This window comes from Daucus carota, chromosome 5 (assembly GCF_001625215.2).
Source record: "Daucus carota subsp. sativus chromosome 5, DH1 v3.0, whole genome shotgun sequence".
Taxonomy (NCBI): domain Eukaryota; kingdom Viridiplantae; phylum Streptophyta; class Magnoliopsida; order Apiales; family Apiaceae; genus Daucus; species Daucus carota.
The window spans coordinates 45,519,725-45,532,465 of NC_030385.2; the positions used below are offsets into that span (position 1 = coordinate 45,519,725).

Here is a 12,741-nt window from a genome sequence, read left to right on the forward strand (position 1 = left end):
AACTTTCATGAAGTTATTTTCATGTCCTCTTGGTTTGTGTTCTATGTTTTGGTTATTAACAGTTTAGCCCTTAAATTTGTTGAAATGGACACATATCTTCTCAAACAAAAAATATCTTACATTTGTACAAATTGACCCATTTCCGTTGAGCTCAGACTGAATTTTGTCAGCAAAATACTGAAAAGAGGCCCTTTGAATTATAAATATTAATAATATGATCCCATAATATTTTTTTTAAATGGTGCATATGAATATCATAAAAAATCAATTATACTAGTTAAAACAGGCTGTAATATAGAAAATATTTATATTTCAACGAAAGTTAAATGAATAATGTATATATTGATAACAAAGTGTTTGTTTGACAGCACTGCTCAACGCTGGATAGTAAAAAGGTGGGGCTCAAAACTATTTTACTGTATGGGTACTACGGCAGTATTTCGATTTTTTCATATTTTGAGTTATAATATAAAAAATAATAATTTTGGGCAGATTTGTTATAAAATCTGTGATAGGTTCTTACAAACACTGAATACTAATTTTTAACATATTTTTTCAAAAAAGAAAAAATATTTTCAAATTTATCAAATACTTTTTATATGTTTTTCAATGAACCTTACTACTTAGGAACTTGCATATATGATCAGATGATGGTAACTAAATACTCCCTCCGTTTCAATTTACATGTCCACTTCGAAGAAATTTTTTTGTTTCAAATTACTTGTCCACTTCAACTTTCAATGCAAAATCATATTTCCAAAGTTAATTCTACTCCACATATCTCTTATTTATATTTCCTAGATCAATCCCACTCCACATATTTTGATCATTTAATGCAATTAATTTATGAACAACAACTTTTCTTAAACTGTGTGATTTTTTTAAGGGCTTGGCTAACCTGTGCCCTCAGGGCACAGGTTAAGAGCATTTATTACTTCTAGTTTTTTGTATATCATGCATTACAACTGGATACACATTAACTACTCATCAATAAATTCAAATGCTCATATTTATAAAAGTATATTTGATATTTGTAACGACCTCAAATTTCAAGTACGTAATTACGCAATTATTTATTTAATTATTCAATTTTGCTCAAGTCAATGATTTAAGATATTAAATATTTGTTTCAGATTATTTTAAGAGCGAAAAATAATAGTCAAGATGGTATGATAATTTTTTAAGGGCGCGAATTTATTCTGACGACTAGATATTAGTTAATAAGCGTCCGATAAATATAGATCGATAGTTAGTAGCGACGCGGGATTAACGCGAAAAGTTGTATATAATATATGTATATATATATATATATATATAAAGAAAAAAAAAATCAATAGGACTTGGATTTATAAATAAATAAGATTTATGTCCTTGTTAGTAAATATGGTAGACTTTTTCTTATAAAAAGCTTAAAGAAATACCAAATTAAGCATAATGAATAACTTAGAGAGAGAAAGCTCAAGAGAGAGAAGTGATAGCTAAGAAGGAAAGCAGGAAATTGAGAATGAAATCATGAGGAATTAATAAAAGTTTCAAGCCTAATTAAGGTATAAATTCATCACGCTCCATCTAAATTTACTACAAGATATATTAAGTGTTTTGTGTCTGCACCATATTCACAAGACCACACACAGGACTGTAACTTTCTTTTTACTGCTATATTCACTAATTTAGTAGGAGATGTGGATGTGTTTTTGCTCAAATTGTATATTTACATATATAAGTATGATTTACCCCAAAACTCTCAAAAATTAGGGTTAGGGTTCTTAGGATAAATTGGGGCTTTTGTTGATTTGATTGTTGTTTGATGAGATTGGATGAGGGATTAAGTTGGGAAGGCTGAGTAGAGCAAATCGGAGGAGGGATCTCAAGTAAAGGAGGTCGGCGCCCCGCTGCGGCCACCCGCCAGCGGCGGCCTCCGGCGTCGGCGGAAGGGCACAATGAAGAACGGTGAGGAGTGGATTGTGCACGTATGGGATGAAAGAGGTTTGTACGGGTGAGGAATGGGTAGAGCTCCTCTGCCATGTCGGTGGTGGCGGCGGAGCGCAATGGAGCAGAAGAGAATGTGAGAGAGAGAGAGGAGGGAGAGGGTCGTGCAGTGGTGAAACCGCCGGAGAGATTCCGGCCGGCGGTGGGTGAGGGAGGAGAAGGTAGGATGAGGGAGATGAAGGAGGGGCAGTTTGGTAATTTGATTGTTAATGGGTTCTGATAGTTAGTCTGCTGGGTAAGAATTTGTTTCCGGATTGTAAATTAAATTACGTATTTGGATTCCTTGCGAAAAAATGGATGGAATAGACTTTTGAAGCGTTGAAAACGGATTAGGAATGAGGGAGATATTAGCGGTCAAAGTTTCACCATTAGAGTTGACTTCGGGGAGAGAGAAAGTGTTGGTGGGTGTGAGGAAGATGATGATGATGTGGCAGTTTCTGATTGGGTAGAATATTAAAAATTAGTATTTAATTAATTTGAGGGATTAAATAATAGAATGAGTAAAAGTGTAAAATATGAGAGTTTAAGTAAATGATTTTGCGGATTTAATGGTGTAGTCTAATTTTGGATTCGAGAAATATTAAATAAAATTCTACATTGTGTGATTTAGTAAATAATTAATGAATTTATGGATATGGTTAATGAATTGGTTGAGGCAATTTAGAGTAAGTGAGATTTTGGGAAATCGATATAATAATAAGAATGGAACAAGTTAGAGAAATTTATGTGGATTATTGTCGCGAATAAATAAATTATAAGTAGGGATTTATAATACAACATTTAAAGATTTTGATTAACAAATGATTCAAGTGGATTACTTAGATTAATAATAGGGATGTCATTATTTAATTGAAGTCAATTATTCGAGGATTTAAGGGATAATCGATAGAAAAGAGGGATAAGATAAAAATAATCTAAATATTATCAAAAAGGGGAGCTATAAATTATGAATTTATAATAGATTAATCGAGATTATTATTTAAAGTGGAAATTACTAAATTTGTTATTTCATGTGGTATAGAATATTTATTATCCGGAAGGCGAGCTCAATTATCCAAATTGAGACAGGAATATTTTTATTTACCAAAGGAAGCCAGGCAAGTTCACTTAATTCCTTCTCTTGATGTGCCAAAGTTGTGTTATTGATTTATCAAATGTGATTATGTCTGATAATTGATTCTATGCTTGAAACCCGATACTTTAATATATTTGAATATTTCGAGAAGATCGGGGAGAGACGGACACTAGAAGATTTGACATTTGTTCATATTATTATTAAAACAAACTTTCTTAGTTATCCAAGTCCACTCATTGTTCTGGGTTGACTCAGTATTTTGGAAAACCAGAAATACCATTAATTTTCAAATGTTTAACCTATCATACTTTTTGAAATGATTATTCTATTATGAAATCTTTGCCTCGTTACAGAATTCATATTCAATATTTGAATACAACCTTGCTCGCAATTGAGAAGTCTAGTTCATATCTTTGAGTTATTGTTTCAATACGAACATAATTCAATTGAATTGTTCCAACCCTTGATTATTCGCTAATATTGCTACTTTGGTTGTCGAGATCCCTATCTTTTGATTCGCTCTTTCTTATGAAGTTTGATGAACCCGATGTTCTCTTCAAATAGCTTATTATTCCTTCTATACACCTTAAGGTGGATAAACTGCTTGATTATTGATTTCCTCTTATGTTTCCTTATTCTCGTTCAATCTGTTAAACTTCTATTCTTTAATTAGAACAATGATTAATCGATTTTATACAAGGCTCGTTAACCATGTTCGGTTCTATGTTATTGTTATGGGATGTTATGATCGGATTACTTGTCTTCATAATCCGAGAGGTATTAAATTCTGAATTGTGAGGATGCATTTGTTCGCATTCTTGTGAGAAAGGGGAAGATTTATTCAATATGAAGTGTGCCAATTTGTACTCGAGGGATGAATTTAATAAACTGGTCAACACGAATGATTTGCATTCGTGGAAGTGGTGGAAAATGTAAATTCTCTATGTGGGGTAAATTTGAGGGTTGAAAATGATAACCCTTATGCTAGCAAAGTGTGGAATTTGTGGGTGGCGCCATTCGACAGTCGCGATCAGGCTGCGAGGGCGACACAGGGTGGTACTCGCTCAATGGCGGTGATCGAGCCTTGTGTGAGACCACTGGGATGGAGACCAGTAATTGATATTTTATTCTTTCTTGAACTCTGTATGTGTGTTTGATTGCAGCATTTCCTTTGAATCTGCTTTATTGACCTGTGTAAATCCTTTTGTGATTTATCTTGTGATGATTTGTGTCATAGTGGACTTGCTGAGCATTCAATTGCTCATACTTGCAATTCTTTATTTTCTCTAAACAGTAAAGACAGAATAATGCACGATTGAGAAGAATAATCCGGAAGCGCACAATAGCACGAACAAGGACAAGGCGTGAGGCTGTGGCAAGACGAAGGGTGGGAAGACTTGTTCCCGTGACGAGGATAAGTTTAATATCGACCTTGGACTTGTGGGGCAAGGTATGCAATGTAAAACAGGTATGTTGAAGGGGTGTGACGGTCTAGATCTGAGGGATACGGATCTGGGGGCGTTACAGATTTGGTATCAGAGCTGTGTTATATTCTTAGGACACAGGAAACCTAGGAATATAACGAGAGAGTGAGACAATAATACAAGAGATAAGATATACGTATATGATAGTTATACATCTACGAGAGCAGGCTAGGGTATACATGAAACCCAGAAATCTTTAGTGGGACATCAAACCCCATAGTTATGATTACACATATGTGTATACAAGTATCTTTAAGATAAGAAACTTAAGGTGGCATTGCTTAATTATCCGTAAAGATGTTAATATCCAGTTTTCTTCGAGGACACCCTTTTACACCCTATCCTTATGAATAATATTGGTAGTGTCGCATCAGAAGAAATTATGATTACTGATGGTAATTCAGGGAACACGAATCATTGAGCCTTCACCATTTGAGATTATTGGTTACCTAACCTATTAGTTACCTAGTATTTATTGCTATGCCAGATGGATAGGCATCAATTCTACCTCATAAATTTTTGTCAGAAATAACCTCTACAATATCATTGACTACCCAGATATTTACCTCCATATCTTGTTCTTTTATTACCTATATCATAGGGTAGATATGATCAAGTGATTGTTGGATATACTTAGACACTATCAGCTGACTTTTCCAAAGGCTACATCATTCTCTTTTGATTCCACTAAGATGTTGACTCCTGATCGGTACCAATTCGAGTTCCATACCTTTATCAACTCCACCTCTATTGTCGAGATTCTTTTCTCATATTTTGCAATTTTCCGCCCATACATATATATTCATATACCAAGCCATGAGCTCGAATGTTACAACCAGAGATTTCTACCCCCAAAGACTTCTGCTCCCATCTCATGTTATATTAAGATAACGATCTTTCTATTACAAGGTTCCTTGTTTTCTACTTTGAAACTGTTTTATCAATTTCTGTTCCAATTTCCACATCAATCTCAACACCAAATTTTTATTCTAACACCAATCAGTTCAAGTTCTTTTTATGCTCCATATGTTGGGAGCGAGACAGTACCATTCTCGGCACACTTCACATTGTATGATAGTATGAGATGTTATCGAACTATTACTTTGAGTTTTAGTTTTTAATGACGTATTGTTGGGGATACGAGAATTATATATTTGTTCAGGAGAGCTCGGATTCCTGGCTCGGGTAATTATGATAAAGGAATCTATCAAATAGTTATTTATGTATTCGAGAGACTTCGGATAGATATTCAACAGACTTTGTCGACGAGCTTCGGACACATTGGAGCCATTGTTGTTTATTGAAAATTACAAGAATTTTGGTATAAAGTTACAAAGATATTCAAACATCGACGGTTCGGATTTCTTTGGTATAATTTGATCTTTTGTAAGATAAAATGTATAATTTATGAGCATCTCAAGTTCTATTTATGTTGTATATGATTCATGACTATTGACATTGTACGGTAACGAGCATGAGAGCCTTGCATTTCCTTATTATTACAATGCAGATTCGTACATAAGATCTTTCGAGCAAATAGGGATGTAGCTAGACATCTTATTACCCATGATTAAATTAATACCTTAGTGCTTATTAGGACAGTTGTGTCTTCGGATAATGACAAAATGGTCCTCGAACTTTGTGTGCATATGATGAAGACCAGCGGAAATGGACAGTTTTATTTTTGAGATGACTTATGCATGATCTTTTGTACTTAAAAATTGTTCAATCCTTGAGCGCGATATCTTGTATCACCTTTTTATTAAAAAGCTTTCACATACCTACCTCTTTTCAAAACCGCTTTTATTTCTAAAACCACATATCTTTTGCTAATAAATGTGAAACTTTGGGCATGTTGATATACTTCCTTGAACAATTATTAAACCTTAACTGTTTTTACCATCTACCCTTTGTTTCATAGACAAAACCCTTGTTAAACATCTATTAAACAATTTTACACCATTATAAACAGTTGCTATATTTTGCATTCTTGCATTTCAAATAAACCTCTACACCATGTGATAGTAACCTATTTTGTTCCTCTCTTATAGAAACAATATGGACTCTGAAATTGGTCAACACCAAAAAAAAAAAAAAAAAAAAAAAAAAAACCACCAGAGAATATTCCAGCCAATCCTGATCTGATTAAAACGCTCCTTGATCTCTTACAACAACATGCTCCAAACCTATCAACCCATACTAACGAAGCATCAATCGACCAACCACCTAAATCATTTGTTATATTTTAAAAAAAAAAAAAACTTTTAAGTTTATACACCCCATGAGTTGAAAGAAACCATGGATCCTATTGAGGCTAGGACCTGGTTGAAAGAAATTTAAAAAGGGATTTTGAGATTGTGGGAGTTGAGGATGATAAGGAAAACTCTATTTGGCAATATATGTGTTAAACATGTAAGCTAACTATTGGACGCTAAAATGGGTCTAGAAGGGACTAGTTTTATGACGTGGGAATGCTTTACGAAATTGTTCCTATAGAAACATTTTCCTAAATACTATGAGAATCATGTAACTTAGATTCTGATTATGAAGCTAAATTTACATAACTTGCGAGGTTCGTACAACACTATGTTGATACTAATGAAAAGAGAGCCCGACGTTTTCAACAAGTATTGAAACCCTGGATCCTGAGCAGCGTAGCTATTTTGAACTTAACAATTATACGACTCTCGTTCAGAAGACTGCTATCGTAGAAAGCGAGAGTGAGCTATGCAACCGTGAAAAGAATGGCAAGAAATGGAGGGCACCATAACCTGATCATATCCTAGGAAAGAAGATATGTGACTAGAATATTTAGAAACTTTTTATTAAAAGGCTATTCAACAAGTATGGAACACTTCAAATCAGAAATCGAGTAAGCCGCGGAGGGAATCAAAGGTTCAGGCCTCCACAAATTTCAAATCTACTTCAAGGAGGAACACTATTACCAGAATGCAAAACATATGGGAAGAGGCATTCATTTCCATGCTATCAGGAATCTACATTTGTTTTATCCGCGATCAGAAAAGACATTATGATTCAAAATGCAAATAGAAAGCTGTTACTCGATTCAACTCTCAAAAGATGGGCCACGTGGCCAGGGATTGTCGAGCGCGACGTAAAGAAAACGCTATTCTGAGATTATCAATACCTATAGAAAGAAGCAAGCCAATATCGTGCACCTTTAATGTGACAATGAAAGACGCTATAGTCGATGACGACATTATTTCATGTACGCTTATAATAAATCCTTAAGATGCTTGTGTGTTGATTGCTTCCGGCGCTATCAAATATTGTATTTTGTAAATTTTATGCAAAAAGTTGGGAATTGTTCCGATACCTCTAGAAGAATCTACGAATGTGGAAATAGCGAATCAGGATGTGAATTATGTGGATCAAGTGTATCCTAGTTGTCAAGTAACGATTCAAAATAAATTTTCAAAGTAGATTTAATTCATTTTAATTTAGGGGAGTTTGACGTGATATTTAGAATGGAATGGTTAACGAGTTATGACGCTCAAATTTATTGTAGACGAAAATGTATACGTGATAATAGTGGAAAGAGAGTGATTGTAAAAAGTGAAAAGCAAGATAAGAAAATTTTGATCATGATATAATCCGATGTCAGGCCTATTTGGCGCACGTGATAGATACAAAGATATAAAGTACTAAAATGGAAGAAACCTCAATGGTAAATGAGTATATGAATGTGTTTTTTAAGAGTTACCGAGATTACCCCAAATAGGGAGATTGAGTCCACTAGAGTCCTTGTGCCAAGTACTGAACCTATATCAAGAGCTCCCTATAGAATGGTACCAACATAAATGAAAGAGTCAGCAACAAGAATTATTAGAAAAGGAGTTATTAGGCCAAGTGTATCCTCGTGAGGATTTGCGGTGTGGTTGTTAAGATTAAAGATGGAAGTATAAGGTTGTGTATTGAATTTAGGAAATTGATTAAGGGTGACAATTAAGAATAAGTATAATTTTCCAAGGATTGATGATTTGTTTGACCAATTGCAAGGAGCAACTCACTTCTCTAAGATTGATATAAGATCTGGATACCATCGACTTAAATAATTAAGCCTGAAGATGTGCCTAGGACAACTTTAGAACCAGATATGAACATTATGAGTTCTTAGTAATGCCTTTTGGATTAACCACTGCACATGTAGCCTTTATGGATCTTATGAATAGTGTATTCAAGAAATATTTGGATAAATTTGTGATTATTTTTCTTGATGACATTCTGATTTACACTAAAACACGAAAAGAGGATGCAGAGCATCTAAGAAGCACATTGAAAAAAATTGAGGAAGGAAAACTTGTATGTGAAAGTTTTAAAATGCGAGTTTTGGTTGGGGCATTACAATTTCATAGACATGTAGTTTCAAAGGATGGTATATCGGTAGACCCTGCAAAGATTGCAACTCATTAACACGATTGGCCAGAAAGGGACAAAAGTTTGAATGGACGCCAAAGTGCGAGGAAATCTTTCGAAGAATTAAGAAAAGACTTACAACGACTAATGTATTGGCGTTACCTGATGAAAGTGGCAACTTCTTGATTTATAGTGATGCGTCTCACAAAGGCTTACGATATGTATTGATGCAGCACGAGAAAGTAATTGCTTACGCCTTTAGACAACTAAAAGACTATGAGCTCGGGTATCCTACCCATGATTTAGAGTTAGCGGTGATTGTATTCGCATTAAAGACTTGGCAATATTGTCTATATGGTGAGAAATGTGAGATATAATTGACCGTAAGAGTTTGAAGTATTTGTTCACAAAAAAAAAATATATATATATATATATATTGAATATGAGGCAGAGAAGATGGTTAGAATTGATCAAATGTTACGATGTACCATTAGTTATTGACCTGGCAAAAGGAAATGTAGTGACGGATGCGCTAAGTCGAAAAGAAAGATCAAATATGCTAACCCTACCTTTAGAATTAAGAAAGGAAATAGAAAGTCTAAAGTTGGAAATAAAAATTTGAGTTTAGAAGGAGAAAGACTTTACGAGATGTTGTTACAACCTGGAAAACTAGGGGAAAAAAAAAATTAAGAGATGTCAAGAGAAAGTGATGGAGAAGCAAATGAAGGAATTGACATAAGAAAAGATACTATGTCTAGAGGATGAGAAAGGAATTCAGAGATTTGCTAATAGAATTTGGATTACTAGAGTATTGGAGTTGAAAGGGGAGATTCTGAGTGAAGCACATGATTCAAAATATTATGTACCCCGAGAAGTATGAAAATGTATCAAGATCTTAAGAAACACAATTAGTGACCAAACATGAATAGGGAGATTGCAGATTGAGTAAGAGTTTGACTTGTCAAAGGATGAAAGAAGAGCACTAAAGATCAAGCGGATTAATACAATCTTTAGAGATTTCGGACTAAAAATACGAATGTAATATAATGAATTATATTGTGGAGTTACTGTGAATCCGATCAATTATGATGCCATTTGGGTTATTATAGACAGACTCCCAAAATTAGTTCATTTCTACCAATTAGTAAAAAGTACACCATCGAATGACTGGTAAGTGTGTATCTAAAAAAATGGCGACTCGACATGGAGTCCCAGTAGCAATAATGAGATGTAGATGCAAGATTCACTTCGAGGTTCTACCGAACTTTTCAAGAATTGTATATGGATTAAGTTGGACCTAAGTACTGCTTATTATCCACAAATTGATGACATAGAGAAGGAACGATTCAAACAGTTGAGGAGATGTTAAAAGTTTGTTCGTTAGATTTCAAAGGGAAGTTGGGATTATCATTTGCTCTTAAGTGGAATTCGCTAGTAAAAACAGTTATCATTCTAGGAGTGGGATACCTTCTGAAACCATATATGGTAGAAAATGTAGATCGCCACTTTGTTGGGATGAAGTTGAAAATAAGAATATTCTGGAACCAGTACAGACCATAGATTAAAAGTTTCAGGAGCTAAGGAATAAGAAAGTAAAGTTAGTTAAAGTGATATGGCAAAATCAAGCTGTAGATGAAGCAACATGAGAATTAGAATACGAAATGAGGAGGAACCATCCTAAATTGTTAAGCGCTAGTCATGATTCCGAGGTCGGAATCCTTTAAGGAGGAGAGACTGTAACGACCTCAAATTTCAAGTACGTAATTACGCAATTATTTATTTAATTATTCAATTTTGCTCAAGTCAATGATTTAAGATATTAAATATTTGTTTCAGATTATTTTAAGAGCGAAAAATAATAGTCAAGATGGTATGATAATTTTTTAAGGGCGCGAATTTATTCTGACGACTAGATATTAGTTAATAAGCGTCCGATAAATATAGATCGATAGTTAGTAGCGACGCGGGATTAACGCGAAAAGTTGTATATAATATATGTATATATATATATATATAAAGAAAAAAAAAATCAATAGGACTTGGATTTATAAATAAATAAGATTTATGTCCTTGTTAGTAAATATGGTAGACTTTTTCTTATAAAAAGCTTAAAGAAATACCAAATTAAGCATAATGAATACTCCCTCTGTTTTTTAATATATGACGTTTGACTTTTTGGCACACACTTTTAAGTGCTTTGACCGGGTAGTTAAAAGCATTATTTTTGAATTTTTTTTTTTCTGAATAAAAATATGCGATCAAAACTTTAATTCACAAAAAAAATCAATTAAAAATAATAATGTTTACTATGTGGTCAACTCACCTAAAGGTACGTGCCCAAGTCAAAAGTGTCATATAAAAAAAAACAGAGGGAGTAACTTAGAGAGAGAAAGCTCAAGAGAGAGAAGTGATAGCTAAGAAGGAAAGCAGGAAATTGAGAATGAAATCATGAGGAATTAATAAAAGTTTCAAGCCTAATTAAGGTATAAATTCATCACGCTCCATCTAAATTTACTACAAGATATATTAAGTGTTTTGTGTCTGCACCATATTCACAAGACCACACACAGGACTGTAACTTTCTTTTTACTGCTATATTCACTAATTTAGTAGGAGATGTGGATGTGTTTTTGCTCAAATTGTATATTTACATATATAAGTATGATTTACCCCAAAACTCTCAAAAATTAGGGTTAGGGTTCTTAGGATAAATTGGGGCTTTTGTTGATTTGATTGTTGTTTGATGAGATTGGATGAGGGATTAAGTTGGGAAGGCTGAGTAGAGCAAATCGGAGGAGGGATCTCAAGTAAAGGAGGTCGGCGCCCCGCTGCGGCCACCCGCCAGCGGCGGCCTCCGGCGTCGGCGGAAGGGCACAATGAAGAACGGTGAGGAGTGGATTGTGCACGTATGGGATGAAAGAGGTTTGTACGGGTGAGGAATGGGTAGAGCTCCTCTGCCATGTCGGTGGTGGCGGCGGAGCGCAATGGAGCAGAAGAGAATGTGAGAGAGAGAGAGGAGGGAGAGGGTCGTGCAGTGGTGAAACCGCCGGAGAGATTCCGGCCGGCGGTGGGTGAGGGAGGAGAAGGTAGGATGAGGGAGATGAAGGAGGGGCAGTTTGGTAATTTGATTGTTAATGGGTTCTGATAGTTAGTCTGCTGGGTAAGAATTTGTTTCCGGATTGTAAATTAAATTACGTATTTGGATTCCTTGCGAAAAAATGGATGGAATAGACTTTTGAAGCGTTGAAAACGGATTAGGAATGAGGGAGATATTAGCGGTCAAAGTTTCACCATTAGAGTTGACTTCGGGGAGAGAGAAAGTGTTGGTGGGTGTGAGGAAGATGATGATGATGTGGCAGTTTCTGATTGGGTAGAATATTAAAAATTAGTATTTAATTAATTTGAGGGATTAAATAATAGAATGAGTAAAAGTGTAAAATATGAGAGTTTAAGTAAATGATTTTGCGGATTTAATGGTGTAGTCTAATTTTGGATTCGAGAAATATTAAATAAAATTCTACATTGTGTGATTTAGTAAATAATTAATGAATTTATGGATATGGTTAATGAATTGGTTGAGGCAATTTAGAGTAAGTGAGATTTTGGGAAATCGATATAATAATAAGAATGGAACAAGTTAGAGAAATTTATGTGGATTATTGTCGCGAATAAATAAATTATAAGTAGGGATTTATAATACAACATTTAAAGATTTTGATTAACAAATGATTCAAGTGGATTACTTAGATTAATAATAGGGATGTCATTATTTAATTGAAGTCAATTATTCGAGGATTTAAGGGATAATCGATAGAA

The 12,741-nt window shown here is 34.4% G+C and overlaps 1 long non-coding RNA gene across 1 annotated transcript; it reads left to right on the top strand.

Moving 5' to 3' along the window:
• Nucleotides 1-1,419: 1,419 nt before the first annotated feature.
• LOC135152988 (uncharacterized) lies at nt 1,420-10,921 on the top strand. Its single transcript, XR_010292400.1, has 3 exons — nt 1,420-1,547; nt 3,011-3,086; nt 4,359-10,921. It is a non-coding gene; the product is annotated as an uncharacterized LOC135152988 (long non-coding RNA).
• Nucleotides 10,922-12,741: the final 1,820 nt, after the last annotated feature.